Raw genomic sequence first — 14838 nt, 5'->3', positions numbered from 1 at the left:
AACAAAAGTAGTATGCCAGTATGCCAGTATGCCATATTCAAATTGCTTAGAACTACTTATGAGAAGAAAAATTTAAATTTTAAAATCAGCCAAAGGAAAAAAGAGAACTTACATACAGAATATAAAAAATAGCAAAAGATTTTTGCTGCAAGTAATGCAAGCCTAGAAGAGAGTGAAGCAATATAGTTAAAGTACTAGAAGACGATTGTCAACCTAGAATTATATTCCTGGAGAAAAATTTTCAAAAACATAGGACACAAGTTTTTCAGCATACAAAACCTGGAAGAACTAACCAACCCACTTGAACAAAAAGAACGTTGAAAGAGGGTGGGAGGTGGGCAGCACAGAGTGTGAGGTTCTTTTGTTTGGCTAAGGGAAGGGCCCTTGGCCAGGACCTGCAGTAGGCCACTTCAGGGAGGGGCTCCACTGTGGCCACCTGGCTTGCTGCTTTCCTGGGCACCACTCCCTCTGCCGACACACCACGATGTGCCAGTAGTGTGGCACCAATTCCTCTTGGACTCTTGGGCACTGCTCTGAGTAGTGTCACCCTTTACACCAGAAAGCTAGCGGGCACTATGAGGAAAAAACAAAACAAGAGGAAAGTGGAGGAGGTTCTAGAAGTGGAGGAAGAGGAATTTGTGGTGGAAAAAGTTCTCAACTGTGGAGTGGTAAAGGGAAAAGTAGAGTAGCTCCTAAAGTGGAAGGGGCTCTCAATGAGGACCACACATGGGAACCAGAAGAGAACTTGGATTGCCCTGACCTCATTGCTGAGTTTCTGCAGTCACAGAAAATAACACATGAGACAGATAAATCAGAGGGAGGCAAGCCCAAAGCTGATGATTTTGAAGATAAGGTGCTGTGAGAATTAAAGGGACAGGAGCGACCAATGGGTGACTCAGGAGGATTTATTTAGGTGCACCAGCCCAGCGGATTAACATCCAAAGAGTGAACCCCAAACAAAGACAGGGCTTGACTTTTATACATGCATCTGAAGGGGGTTGGTCAGCTAGTGGTGTGAAACCTGCAGGGCGGGCAAGCAAGCTTACAGAAGCAGAACAAAGGCAGTTTATCAAACAGTGACAGATGTTGAAACTCAGGCATGTCTTGTGACCTTTGCCATACTGCACAGATGGGAAAACAGGTACTTACAAAATCCTTACCAACTTGCAGAGATAGTTACAAAAATAGTTAGGAGAGCAGAACAAAGAATAATGGTATGAGGAGAGAATTTTAAAAAGGGGAAACTGATAAGAAGAACTTGTTTTTCTCATCCCTGCTCCTGGAGCCCATTCCTTCTGGGCTCTGGCTCTGCTGATAGCACTATGAGAGCCCTGACAGAGCCTTGCTTATTATTGGGCCTTGGAGTGTGTCAGCCCATACAGAAAACTTGTTTTTTTTGTTTTTGGTTTTTGGTTTTTTTTTTTTTTTTTTACATCTCCTGCTTTAAAGGAAGAGGAGAGCAAACTGAAGAAGAAGAAAGAAGGGTCAGAAAAGCCATGAGACTTTGCTGGAGGTTTGATGCCAGAGCAGATTATTGGAGCTACAGACTTCAGTGGAGAGCTCATGTTCCCAGTGGAATGAAAAAACTCTGATGAGGCTGACCTGTTTCCTGGCAAGGAAGCCAATGTCAAGAGCCCACAGGTTGTCATATCTTTCTATGAGGAAAGGCATTCCTACCCCAAGAAGGAGGATGACAAAAAGATGACAAGAATTGACTCTCCTGAGTACCAGCCCCTGTCACATCTGAATGTGGGTTTCCAGTGGGAAGGGAAGGAGTTCTACTTGTCTTGACAGCATAGAGGTGGCTTGAGAAAATGTCCTTTGAAGAGCCAGTATAGTTTCTGTGCCCTACAGCAACCCAAGTGCTTTACAGCCATTCCAAGCTGTAGAGTTTGCAGGCCCATCCCAGTGGAGGGGAAGGGTGATAAGTGTTTCAAGGCAGCCTATTCTTCATTTTGCTGAGAAAAGCAAAGGGCCTTCTGTGAAGGACAACACTTGCAGAGTTGGGTGTGTGGGAGGGCAAATAAAAATACTGTAGATCTTCAAAGAGCATCTCCACAGCCCACAGCCTACTTCCCAATAGTGTTAACTGCATTGTTACAGCATAGCATGTGTGCAGTTTTTGGCTATTACTGATGTATTATTTGGGGGAGGGAGGGATGGGGAGAAGAGGAAGGGAGATGGGTAGCATCATTTTGATAAAAATTTGGTGCTTGTTAGGGGAAACGGTGAAGCAATGGAAAGAACAGACAACTAATGATTTGCTTCTATGTCCAGAATATTTTACCTTTGAAAGAAATGTCTTCGGCATCATAAATAAGGACTATGATTAAAAGCTGTGAATCCCTAGGCCCAGGGTGGGTCACCAGGCATGGGGCTGGAGTGTGAGGGCCCCGCCGCCTGCAGGACCTCATGCCACTCAGAGGGCTGAGCCTGACCCCACAAGGGTGTCCGTCCCCTGACAGGGCCAGTGCAGTTTGATGTGTTCCTCCACCTCACCAGAAGACCCTAAAGAACTATTTTTCATTATTGATTTTCCAATCATTTGACGAATAGTCTCCATTTAAATAAAGTTTTTTAAATGGAAAAAAAAAAAGGCTGTGAATGTCTGAAACCTATATAAGCCAAGATGTTCCCTGCCTAAACCTGATGCTGTTCACCACAAAGGATACACTAGTTGATAAATTACCAAAATTGCCATTTTGGAGATGGAAATTGACTGAGGAGGGAAGGTCTTTTATTGGGGAGCATACAATATGAGCAGATCATTCTGTCTCAGAGGGGCTAATTCCCGAAATTAGACAGAAGACCCTTTTCTTTCCAATAACGAAGTTATAAATATCACCTTGTTGAAGCCACTGGCTGAGGTGTTGGGGAAGGGGAAGAGGGTGGTAGAGGAGATAAGACAGTAGGGAAAGCAAGGGCCCATACTCTTAGTGGGGAGAACTCTTGGAGCAGATCTCTTTTTTGACCTTTGAACTCTGAAACCATTGGTGGCAGGGTTCAGTCACTGACAGCACAAGTTCCACTGAATTGATTTGAGTTGAGTGATTTCAAAAGCGTTGGTCCTAGGAGAAGATTAAACTTTCATACTGGGCAGTGGTTCACTTTAAAACACACACAAAAAAACAAACAAAACCTTTTTTTTTATTATTTTTACTTTTTAGATGGAGTCTTGCTCTGTCACCAGGCTGGAGTGCTGTGGCATGATCTCGGCTCACTGCAACCTCTGCCTCCTGGGTTCAAGCAATTCTCCTGCCTCAGCCTCCTGAGTAGCTGGGACTACAGGCACCCACCACCATGCCCAGCTAATTTTTGTATTTTTAGTAGAGATGAGATTTCACCATTGTTGGCCAGGATGGTCTCGATCTCTTGACCTCGTGACCCACTTGCTTCAGCCTCCGAAAGTGCTGGGATTACAGGCGTGAGCCACCTGCCCAGCCAACAAAACCATTTTTTTAAAAATCCTAAGAAGTAACTGATACCCAAAATGCTCTGTCCTGAGTCATGAGATCCATCAGTTCTTGATATTGCCTAGACTTGCATCTAGAACTACATTGTAAAACCTTTTTAGGCATGTGTTAGATTTCTGTGAAAACTTTTTTTAAATGTAAACTTCATACCACACTGTCAGTTTTTGTCTTAATAAAACTATAAGTTTACAAAAAGAAAAAAAAAAAAGAATGTGAAAGAGCCTGGGCGTGGTGGCTCACACCTGTAATCTCAGAGCTTTGGGAAGCTGAGGTGGGTGGATCACTTGGGCCCAGAAATTCAAGACCAGCCTGGGCAACATGGTGAAACCTCGTCTCTACATAAAATACAAAAATTATCCAGGCAAGGCATGGTGTTGCACATGTGTAGTCCCAGCTACTTTGCAGGCTGAGGTAGGAGGATCATCCGAGCCCAGGAAGGTCAAGGCTGAAGAGAGCTATGATCATACCACTGCACTCTAGCCTGGGTGACAGAGTGAGACCCTGTCTCAAAAAAAAAAAAAAAAAAAAAAAAAAATTTGAAGAAAGTCACCAGGTAGAAGGAACATATTATGAGATGAAAATCTGAATCTGGCCAGGCGCAGTGGCTCATGCCTGTAATCCCAGCACTTTGGGAGGCCAAGGTGGGCAGATCACAAGGTCTAAAGTTCAAAACCAAGCTGGCCAACAGGGTAAAACCCCACCTCTACTAAAAACACAAAAATTAGCTGGGCATGGTGGTGCACACCTGTAATCCCAGCTACTCGGGAGGCTGAGGCAGGGGAATTGCTTGAACCCAGGACGTGGAGGTTGCGGTGAGCCGAGATCACACCACTGCACTCCAGCCTGGGTGAGAGTGCAAGATTCTGTCAAAAAGAAAAAAATCTGAATCTACCCCAAAACATGAAGAGCACTGGAAATGGTAAATATGTGGGCAAATATAAAAGAACTTTAAAAATTATTTTTACAATTTTTAAAAAAGGTAGGGTGGGGCACGGTGGCTCACACCTGTAATCCCAGCACTTTGGGATGCCGAAGTGGGTGAATCACGCAACAGGACTTCGAGACCAGCCAGCCTGGCCAACATGGTGAAATCCCGTCTCTACTAAAAATATAAAAATTAGCTGGGTGTGGTGGCACGTGCCTGTAATCATAGCTACTAGAGAGGCTGAGGCAGGAGAATCACTTGAACCCAGGAGGTGGAAGTTGCAGTGAGCCAAGATGGTGCAACTGTACTCCAGCCTGGGTGACAGAGCAAGACTCCATCTCCAAAAAAAAAAAAAAAAAAAAGGCCAGGCGCGGTGGCTCACGCCTGTAATCCCAGCACTTTGGGAGGCCGAGATGGGCGGATCACGAGGTCAGGAGATCGAGACCATCCTGGCTAGCATGGTGAAACCCCATCTCTACTAAAAAATACAAAAAACTAGCCGGGCGAGGTGGTGGGCGCCTGTAGTCCCAGTTACTCAGGAGGCTGAGGCAGGAGAATGGCGTGAACCTGGGAGGCGGAGCTTGCAGTGAGCTGAGATCCGGCCACTGCACTCCAGCCTGGGCGACAGAGCGAGACTCCGTCTCAAAAAAAAAAAAAAAAAAAAAAAAAAAAGGTAACAGAGTATGAAAATGAAAATAACAAACTGAAATATGGAGCTTATAACATGTATAGACATTACATGACAGCAATAGGGCAAAAGCCAAGAGAGGAGAAATAGAAAAGTACACTGCCATGTGTTCTAATACTATTTGTGAAATAGTATAATTTTACTTCAAAGTAGACAATGATAAGTAGAAGGTGTATATTAAAGACCATAAAGCAGCCACTAAAAACAAAACAAAAAAACAAGGAGAAAACTGAAAGTAGTATAGCTTATAAGGCAATGAAAAAGATAAAATGGAAGTATAAAAAACAATCTAAAAGAAGTCAAAAAGAAGAGAGAGAGAACAAAGAATAGATAGAACAAATGGAAAGAAAATAGAGCGAGTAGCTTTATGTTTTACAATATTAATAAACAATTTTAAATTAAATCTTCTAAAAAACAAAATTAAGTCAGCTGGATGTGGTGGCTCACGCCTATAATCCCAGCACTTTGGGAGACCGAGGCAGGTGGATCACCTGAGGTTGGGAGTTCAAGGCCAGCCTGACCAACATGGAGAAACCCCATCTCTACTAAAAATACAAAATGAGTGAGGCATGGTGGTACATGCCTGTAATCCCAGCTACTCAGGACTAAGGCAGGAGAATCGCTTGAAGCCAGGAGGCGGAGGTTGCAGTGAGTCGAGATCACACAATTATACTCCAGCCTGGGCAACGAGAGCAAAACTCCATCTTGAAAAACAAATAAAATAAAATAAAATAAAATAAGTAAGTCAAATTAAATCCTCTAAACATGCAATTAAAAAGCAGAGATTATCAAATTGGATAAAAAAGGATGATCCAATTACATACTATCTACTTTCAAGAAACTCTATTTATTTATTCATTTATTTTAATAACATCAACAGGGAAGAAGGAAACTCATTTTAAAATAAAGACACAATCAACGCTATGTGTGAAAACTTGAAAAAAAAAACAAAGGCACACATAGAATAAAAGTAAAAGAATATAAAATAATACAACATAGTAACAAAAAACAAATGAAAGCTGGAGATCTTTCCAACTTTCAGAATGGTAGAATAAGGACTTCCAAAAATTTGCTACACTATAAAAGCAATAAGATCTCCACAACCCATCAGAATTAAATTTTTTAATTTTTTAGACTCTAGAAATTAAACACAAGTTTGCAGCAATGTGAGCAGTGTTTAGTCAAGAAAAATGGCTGAATCTTGGTAAGAACAATGAGATTTGGTTTTTAAGCTTTTCCTAATTCTAATTCCTCTTCAAAGTAGTATTAAAATCCAATAGCTATGCTATTACAATAGCTATGAAAAGCAGCAGACTAGCAACTACTGGAGGGGGAAGAATGGACTTGGAGCTCCAGGAAAGCCTCAATCCCAGAGGACTGTCATTATTTGACTTGTCTGGCAGCTAGATGAAAAGTTCTATTCTCAGAGCTTGTCTTTATTGGTCTGAATATTGGTTACAGCTCAGTCTCTGTGAATAGTCCTATCCATGTGACATTTGTTGAAAACAATCATCGGCAGTTGTTTAACATCAAAACTGCCAGAGGTGTTGCTAACAGTTGGGGATAACAAGATGCTGATGAAAAACTTAAAGGAAAAAAACTGAAGAATAAGATGTTCACTGGGAGATTTGGAAAGCTCTGATGCAATCCTAGGAATCTATTAGGCCATGCACATGATGTGTGCATGCCCAGAAGAGACCTGAGAAGACCCCAATGTCTTCTTGCCTCTGGCTGATATTAAGGCTTTTCCTAAGCAAGAAATGAAGGCTAAAGAGAGATGTAAACTCCCTGAGAGAGAATTGAAACTATACCCCAATACCAAGTGAATCAACAAAATTTGGAAGACTTATTCATTCAAGATAGTTGAGGAAATCTGTGTTCAATCATTAACTGGCCATTAAGCTAATTGAACAGAGACTTTACATTACAAAGAATACAGACTTTACAGAATTAGTCCAGGAAAGTCACTAAACAAAACAATAGCAACAACTAGCAACAATGACAAACCCTGCTCCAGAGATCTATTATACAACATGGTGACTGGGGTTAGTAACAATGCACTGTATTCTTGAAAATTGCTGAGAATATACTTTCAGTGTTCTTACCACAAAAAACAATCAGTATGTGAGGTAATGCATATGTGAATGAGCTCAATTTAGTCATTCCACAGTGTGTACATATTTCAAAACATTTTATACACTATATATAATTTTTTGTCAACTTTTTAAAAAATTAATTAATTAAAAAAGGAACAAACAGAAGTTCTGAAGTTGAAAAGTAAAATAACTGAAATGAAAAATCACTGGATAAACTTAACAGCAGATTTCAGCAGAATATGAAAGAATCCAAGAACTCAGTCAGGCACAGTGGCACACACCTCTAGTCCCAACTACCTGGTAGGCTTTAGCAGGAACATCACTTGAGCCAAGGAGTTTTAGTCCAGCCTGGGCCCTTTGGCAAGACTCTATTGCTCTAAAACAAACAAACAAAAATAAGCCAAACAAAGAATCTAAGAACTTGAAGACAGAATAACTGAGGAGATTACTCATTCTGAGGAACTGAAGGAAAAAAAACCAAGGTCCTCATAGATGTATGGAAAACCATAAAGTGTGTCAACATACACATAATGGAAGTGTCAGAAGGAAAAGACAGAAAAAATGGTCAGAGAAAATATTCAAACAAATAATGGCCAAAAACCTTTCAAATTAGAAAGAAACAAAACAACAACAAACAAAAGTCATCACATCCAAGAAAATAAACTCCCAGTAGGATAAACTAAAAGGGATCCACACCTTGACTTGTCATAGAAAAACTGTTAAAAGAGACTAAGCATGTTGTCTCACACCTATAATCTCAGCATGTTGGGCAACCAAGGCAAAAGGATCACTTGAGGCCAGTAGTTTGGAATCAGCCTGGTCAACATAGCAAGACCCTCAACTCTACAAAAAATATAAATATAAATAAATTAGCTGAGTATGGTGGCATGTGCCAGTAGTCCTAGCTACTTGGAAGGCTTAGGCATGAGGATCAGTTCCAGACTACAGTGAGCTATGATAGAGACACTGCACTCCGGCCTGAGCAACAGAGCAAACCCCTATCTCTATTTAAACAAACAAACAAACAAACAAACAAACCAAAATTATCAAAAGACAAAGAGAGTCTTGAAAGCAGCAAGAGAAAAGCAACTCATTACTACAAGTGTTCTTTTTTTTGTTTTGTTTTGTTTTTATTTTTATTTTTTTTTGAGATGTAGTCTCGCTCTCACCCAGGCTGGAGTGCAGTGGCGCGATCTCGGCTCACTGCAAGCTCCGCCTCCTGGGTTCACGCCATTGTCCTGCCTCAGCCTCCTGAGTAGCTGGGACCACAGGTGCCCGCCACCGCTCCCAGCTAATTTTTTGTATTTTTAGTAGAGACGGGGTTTCACCGTGGTCTTGATCTCCTGACCTTGTGATCCGCCCGCCTCGGCCTCCCAAAGTGCTGGGATTACAGGCGTGAGCCACCGCGCCCGGCTTACAAGTGTTCTTAAGTAAAATTAACAACTGATTTCTCATCAGAAACCTTGGAAGCCAAGCCTAGGCATGGTGGCTCATACCTGTAGTCCCAGCACTTTGGGAGGCGGAGGTGGGTGGATCACCTGGGGTCAGGAGTTCAAGACCAGCCTGACCAACATGGAGAAACCCTGACTCTACTAAAAATACAAAATTAGTCAGGTGTGGTGGCGCATGCCTGTAATCCCAGCTACTTGGGAGGTTGAGGCAGGAGAATCGCTTGAACCCGGGAGGCAGAGGTTGCAGTGAGCCAAGATTGCGCCATTGTACTCTAGCCAGGGCAATAAGAGTGAAACTCCATCTCAAAAAAAAGTAAAAAGAAAAAAGAAACCCTGGAAGCCAGAAAGTCCTGGGATAACATATTCAGTGCTAAAAGAAAGACTATCAATCAAGTGTTCTATATTCAGCAAAACTATCCTGCAAAAATAAAGGAGAAATTAAGACATTTTCAGTTAAACAAAAACTGAGAGATTTCATCACCAAATATCTGCCCTACAAGAAATACTAAAGTTCCCTTTAGGCAAAATGGCAGACATATTCTACCTCATTGGTAATTACACTGAATGTAAACTGACTAAATATTTCAATGAAGGCCAGGCACGGTGGTTCACACCTGTAATCCCAGAACTTTGGGAGGCTGAGGCGGGTGGATCACCTGAGGTCAGGGATTTGAAACCAGCCTGGCCAACATGGTGAAACCATGTCTCTACTAAAAATACAAAACTAGCCGGGTGTGGTGGAACATGCCTGTAATCCCAGCTACTTGGGAATCTGAGGCAGGAGAATCACTTGAACCTGGGAGGTTGCAGTGAGCTGAAATTGCACCATTGCACTCCAGCCTAGGCAACAAGAACAACACTCTATCTTAAAAAAAAAAAAAAAAAAAAAAAAAAAAAAAAAAAAAATTCACTGAAGAGGAAGATATTGCTGGAAGGGATAAAGGAAGATGTGATCCAACTATACATGGTCTACAAAAGATATACTTTAGTTCTCCTTTTTTTGCTGTTATTTCTTTTAAATGAGACATACTTTAGATTAAAAAACACATAGAGTTTAAAGGTAAAAGGAGGGAAAGATTTAAAGGTAAAAGGAAGGAAAGAGATATACCATGCAATAGTAACTAAAAGATAGTTGGAGTGGCTATGCTAATATCAGACAAAATAGATTTCAAGACGAAAAATTGTTACTGAAGACAAAGAAAGACATTTTAGAGTGATAAGGGTCAATCAGAAATACATAACAATTATAAACATATATACACTTAACAACTGAGCCTCGAAATACATAAAGCAAAAATTGACATAATTGAATCAAGATATAGACAATTCAACAATAATAGTTGGAGACTTCAATACCCCATTTTCAATAATAGAACAATAAAGCAGAAGATCAATAAGCAAACAGGAGAACAGCACTATAAACCAAGTAGACTCAACAGACATCTATGGAACACGTCACTGAACAAAAGCAGCATACATGTTGTGTCAATAGCACATGAGACATACGTCAGGATAGAATATGTATTAGGCCTAAAACCAGCCTCAATATGTTTAAAAGGACTGAAATTATGCAAAGCGTTTTCTCCAATCACAATGGAATGAAATTAGAAATCAATAACAGAAGGAAATTTGGGACTCCCACAAATATGTGAAAATTAAACAACACACTACTGAATAACCAAAGGGTGAGGAACAAGACAAGAATGTCTGCTTTCACTATTGCTGTTAATATTTAACATCAGGCCAGGTGTGGTGGCTCACACCTGTAATCCCAGCACTTTGGGAGGCCGAGGTGTGTGGATCACCTGATATCAGGAGTTTGAGATCAGCCTGGCCAACATGGCCAAACCCTGTCTCTGCTAAAAATACAAAAATTAGCTGGGTGTGGTGGCAGGTGCCTGTAATCCCAGCTACTCAGGAGGTTGAGGCAGCAGAATTGCTTGAACCTGGGAAGCAGATGCTGCAGCGAGCCGAGATTGCACCATTGCACTCCAGCTTGTGTGACAAGAGCAAAACTCCATCTCAAAAAATATAAATAAATAAAAATAAAAATACAAAAATTAGCCAGGCATGGTGGCATATGCCTGTAATCCCAGCTACTCGAGAGACTGAGGCAGGAGAATTGCTTGAACCCAGGAGGTAGGGGTTGCAGTAAGCCAACATTGTACCACTGCACTCCATCCCGCCTGGGCAACAGAGTGAGTCTCTATCTCAAAAAATAATAATAATAATAATAACAACATCGTATTTTGAGATCCAGCTAAGGCAAATAGGCAAGAAAAGGAAATAAACATATCTTTATTGAAAAGTAAAATAAAAATATTTTTATTCAGAGATGATAAGATCTTGTATATACAAAATACTAAGAAGTACCCACCCACCCCCCCACACACACACAACAATTCAAACTCATAAACAAGTTTAGTAAGAGTGTATTGACACAAGGTCAATATATAAAAATCAGTTGTATTTCTAGACCCTATCAATGAACAATCCAAAAACATAACTAAGTAAACAGTTCCATTTACAATAGCATCAAAAAGAATAAAATACTTAAGAATAAATTTGGCTGGGAGCAGTGGCTCTTGCCTGTAATCCCAATCCTTTAGGAAGCTGAAGTGGGAGGATCACATGAGGCCAAGAGGTTGAGACTGGTCTGAGCAACATAGTGAGACCCTTTCTCTTCAAAAAATTTAAAAATTAACCAGGCACAGTGGCATGTGCCTATAGCCCTAGCTACTCAGGAGGCTGAGGAGAGAGGATCACTTGAGCCCATAGGAGTGAGCTCTGATGATGCCACTGCACTCCAGCCTGAGCAACAGAGCCAGACCCTGCCTGAAAAAAACAAAAAACAAATAAACTTAACAAAAGAGAGGGGTAATACTTGTATACTGAAAACTGCAAAATGTCAATATAAAAAATTAAAGATGTTAAAGATAAATGTAAAGATATCCTATGTCAATAGATTGACAGATTTAATATTGTTAAAATGGCACAAAAATTAGAATAAAATAAATGGCAATATTTTAATATTAATATTTTAAAATAGCATTAGAATGCCAACAAATTGATCTACTGATTTAATGTAATTTTTATCAAAATTCTGGCTGCCTTTTGTGCAGAAATTGACAAAGTGATCCTGAAATGTGTATGAAAATGCAAGGGACCCAGAATAGCTAAAACAATCTTGAAAAAGAAGAACAAAGTTGGAGGACTCACACTTCAGTTTAAAACTTGCTACATGGCCGGGCATGGTGGCTCACGCCTATAATCCCAACACTTTGGGAGGCCAAGGCAAGTGGATCACCTGAGGTCAGGAGTTCGCAACCAGACTGGCCAACATTGTGAAACCTCAGCTTTACTGAAAACACAAAAAATTAGCCGGGCGTGGTATTGGGCACCTGTAATCCTAGCTACTCAGGAGGTTGAGGCAGAAGAATCACTTGAACCCAGGAGGTGGAGGTTGCAGTAAGCCAAGATCATGTCGTTGCACTCCAGCCTGGGCAACAAGAGCAAAACTCTGTCTCAAAAAATAAAAAAATTAAAAAACTTTACGAAGCTAATTAAGATAATGTGTTCTGTGGCGGAAGGGCAAAAGAGAAATACATATTTCTCAATGAAAGAAATTATATACATAACATATAAAAAATATAAACTATATAAAATATGGAATATATACAATTGTTGTTATATATTAATATATAATATATAATAGTACATATATAAAAATACAATAATGTATAATAGTATATGTTATATATTAATAATGTATAACAGTATATATTATACATATAGTTAAAAGAAAAACTTCAGCCAATTTAAATTTAAAAGAGTTTAATTTAGCAACGAACAGTTCGTGAATCTGGCAGCCCTCAGAATCACAGCAGATTCAGAGAAACCTAGGGATGCCTCGTCCGGGGAAATTACTTACAGAAACCGGAAGTGAGGTACAGAAACAGCTGGGTCGAGATGGATGAGAACCTCATGCACATCAGCTATGAGGCTGGAATCCTGGAGAACTCCAAGAACCAAGCGCCTCGAGTCTCTACACAAAGACCCAGGACCCTGCCAAAGCCCCCAACACCCCTGACATTCTCGAGATGGAGTTCAAAAAAGGGGTCCCCGTGAAGGTGACCAACATCAAGGATGGCACCACCCACTAGACCTCCTTGGAGCTCTTCATGTACCTGAATGAAGTTGCAGGCACGCACGGCATGGGCCGTATTGCCATCGTGGAGAACTGCTTCATTGGAATGAAGTCCCGAGGTATCTACGAGACTCCAGCAGGCACCATTCTTTTCCACGCTCATTTAGACATCGAGGCCTTCACCATGGACCAGGAAGTGCGCGAAATCAAACAAGGCCTGGGCTTAAAATTTGCTGAGCTGATGTACACTGGTTTCTGGCACAGCCCTGGGTGTGAACTTGTCCGCCACTGCATCGCCAAGTCCCAGAAGTGAGTGGAAGGGAAAGTGCAGGTGTCCGTCCTCAAGGGCCAGGTGTACACCCTCGGCTGGGAGTCCCCACTGTCTCTCTACAATGAGGAGCTGGTGAGCATGAACGTGCAGGGTGATTATGAGCCAATTGATGCCACCGGGTTCATCAACATCAATTCCCTCAGGCTGAAGGAATATCATCGTCTCCAGAGCAAGGTCACTGCCAAATAGACCCCTGTACAATGAGGAGCAGGGGTCTCCTCAATTTGCAGATCCCCCAAGTACAGGCGCTAATTGTTGTGATAATTTGTAATTTTGACTTGTTCTCCTTGGCTGGCAGTGTGGTGGGGCTGCCAGGCGCCAGCTTTGTTCCCTGGTCCCCTGAAGCCTGCAAACGTCATCATTGAAGGGAAGGGTGGGGGGCAGCTGTGGTGGGGAGCTATAAAATGACAATTAAAAGATTAAAAAAATAACAAAAAACAAAACTTAAGGCCTTAGTGCCACTCTCAGTTACCATCATTTTGAGTTTCCAGTCTCAGCATGTCATTCATAGGTTATATTGTCCTCATGGTTGCACATTTCTTTCAGCTCTCGTCATTCTAGTTGAAGACAGACCATTTGACATTCTGCATGTAAACATGTAAAAATCTTTGAGAGAACACAGCGCACCAAGGAAACTATTATTTTGACTATTGGAGGATAATACCAAGAGTTTGAAGTATGCTCCTTCCCCAAGGTCCCCATAAACCAAACCTCCTAAAATCAAATAGATCAAAGAATGAGCTAGATGAAGAGTCTACTCGCTTAACTAAGTGGTCTTTTCATGAATCCTCTAAAACTGAATTTTTATAATCTACATTTAATGTATCTCTCCATAGGCCACAAGTGCCAGCAGCTGCACAGCTACTTTTCTGTTTAGCCAGTTCTCTAATTTAACATAACTTTCACATGAGAATTTAAAGTCTGTTGTGTAACTATAGCCTTTACAATAGAATCTGCTATAGAGCCTATCATGAGGGATACATTTCTAACCACTGCCTCTTTTATTCCAAACCATGGAAAAAGGGCCTAACAATTGATGCACTTCTAGAAGAGTGAAGGCCTCCTGGCAATTTATCTTTAACCCATGATGTGGGATAAGAGGAGTGAATCAATGTTCTGTTTCTGACTGACCATGAGGCAAGGAATGTACCATTAAAGTTTCTCACCAGTATTGGGCCTTCATCTTTTATCTTTCAAAGTATAAGGTTATCCACATATACGGCTGACTGCAAAATCCTTCACAAATGAAAGTATACACCATAAGTGCAAGTGCAAGCAACAGACCCCTTTTTCATTTCTGTTGTTAGTAGAGGCATAAACAAGGAAAAATATTCAAAGATAAGAGTCTCATGACAGTAGAAGTCTTGATCTATGATCTTAGGAAGAGCTGTTCACATCAAAGATGCCATTTTCTTCTGGGGAGACACCTCCTTGGTTAGCTTTACCTTAAGGATTCCAATGAGTGTACAGTTCCAAGAGTGTGGAGGGATCCTTCTCCACACTCTTGTGATATTATGTTGTGATATTATGAACCCAAGGTTCAGGACCCCCAAATTTCATTGCAATATGGATGGCAAGGGCAGTCTTTCTCTAATGCTCTCAGAAGATCCAATCTTCGGGTTCTACATTGTGAAGTGGCTGACTGTCTCAGTGAACCATAAAAAGCTTTTTTACCTGGTGAAAATACACTGTAGCATAACTGTAGCATAATAATCTACTGTTATAAC

The 14838-nt window shown here is 41.0% G+C and overlaps 2 pseudogenes; both read left to right on the top strand.

The window, feature by feature from the left end:
• Positions 1-575: 575 nt before the first annotated feature.
• On the top strand, positions 576-1791 carry LOC126951436 (chromobox protein homolog 1-like; annotated as a pseudogene).
• A 10811-nt stretch (positions 1792-12602) lies between these two features.
• On the top strand, positions 12603-13343 carry LOC126939250 (argininosuccinate synthase-like; annotated as a pseudogene).
• Positions 13344-14838: the final 1495 nt, after the last annotated feature.

The sequence above is a fragment of the Macaca thibetana genome, chromosome 1 (assembly GCF_024542745.1).
Source record: "Macaca thibetana thibetana isolate TM-01 chromosome 1, ASM2454274v1, whole genome shotgun sequence".
NCBI classification, from domain to species: Eukaryota; Metazoa; Chordata; class Mammalia; order Primates; family Cercopithecidae; genus Macaca; species Macaca thibetana.
Note: the sequence above shows the minus strand (reverse complement) of the source record. Positions and strands in the feature narration are given on the sequence as shown.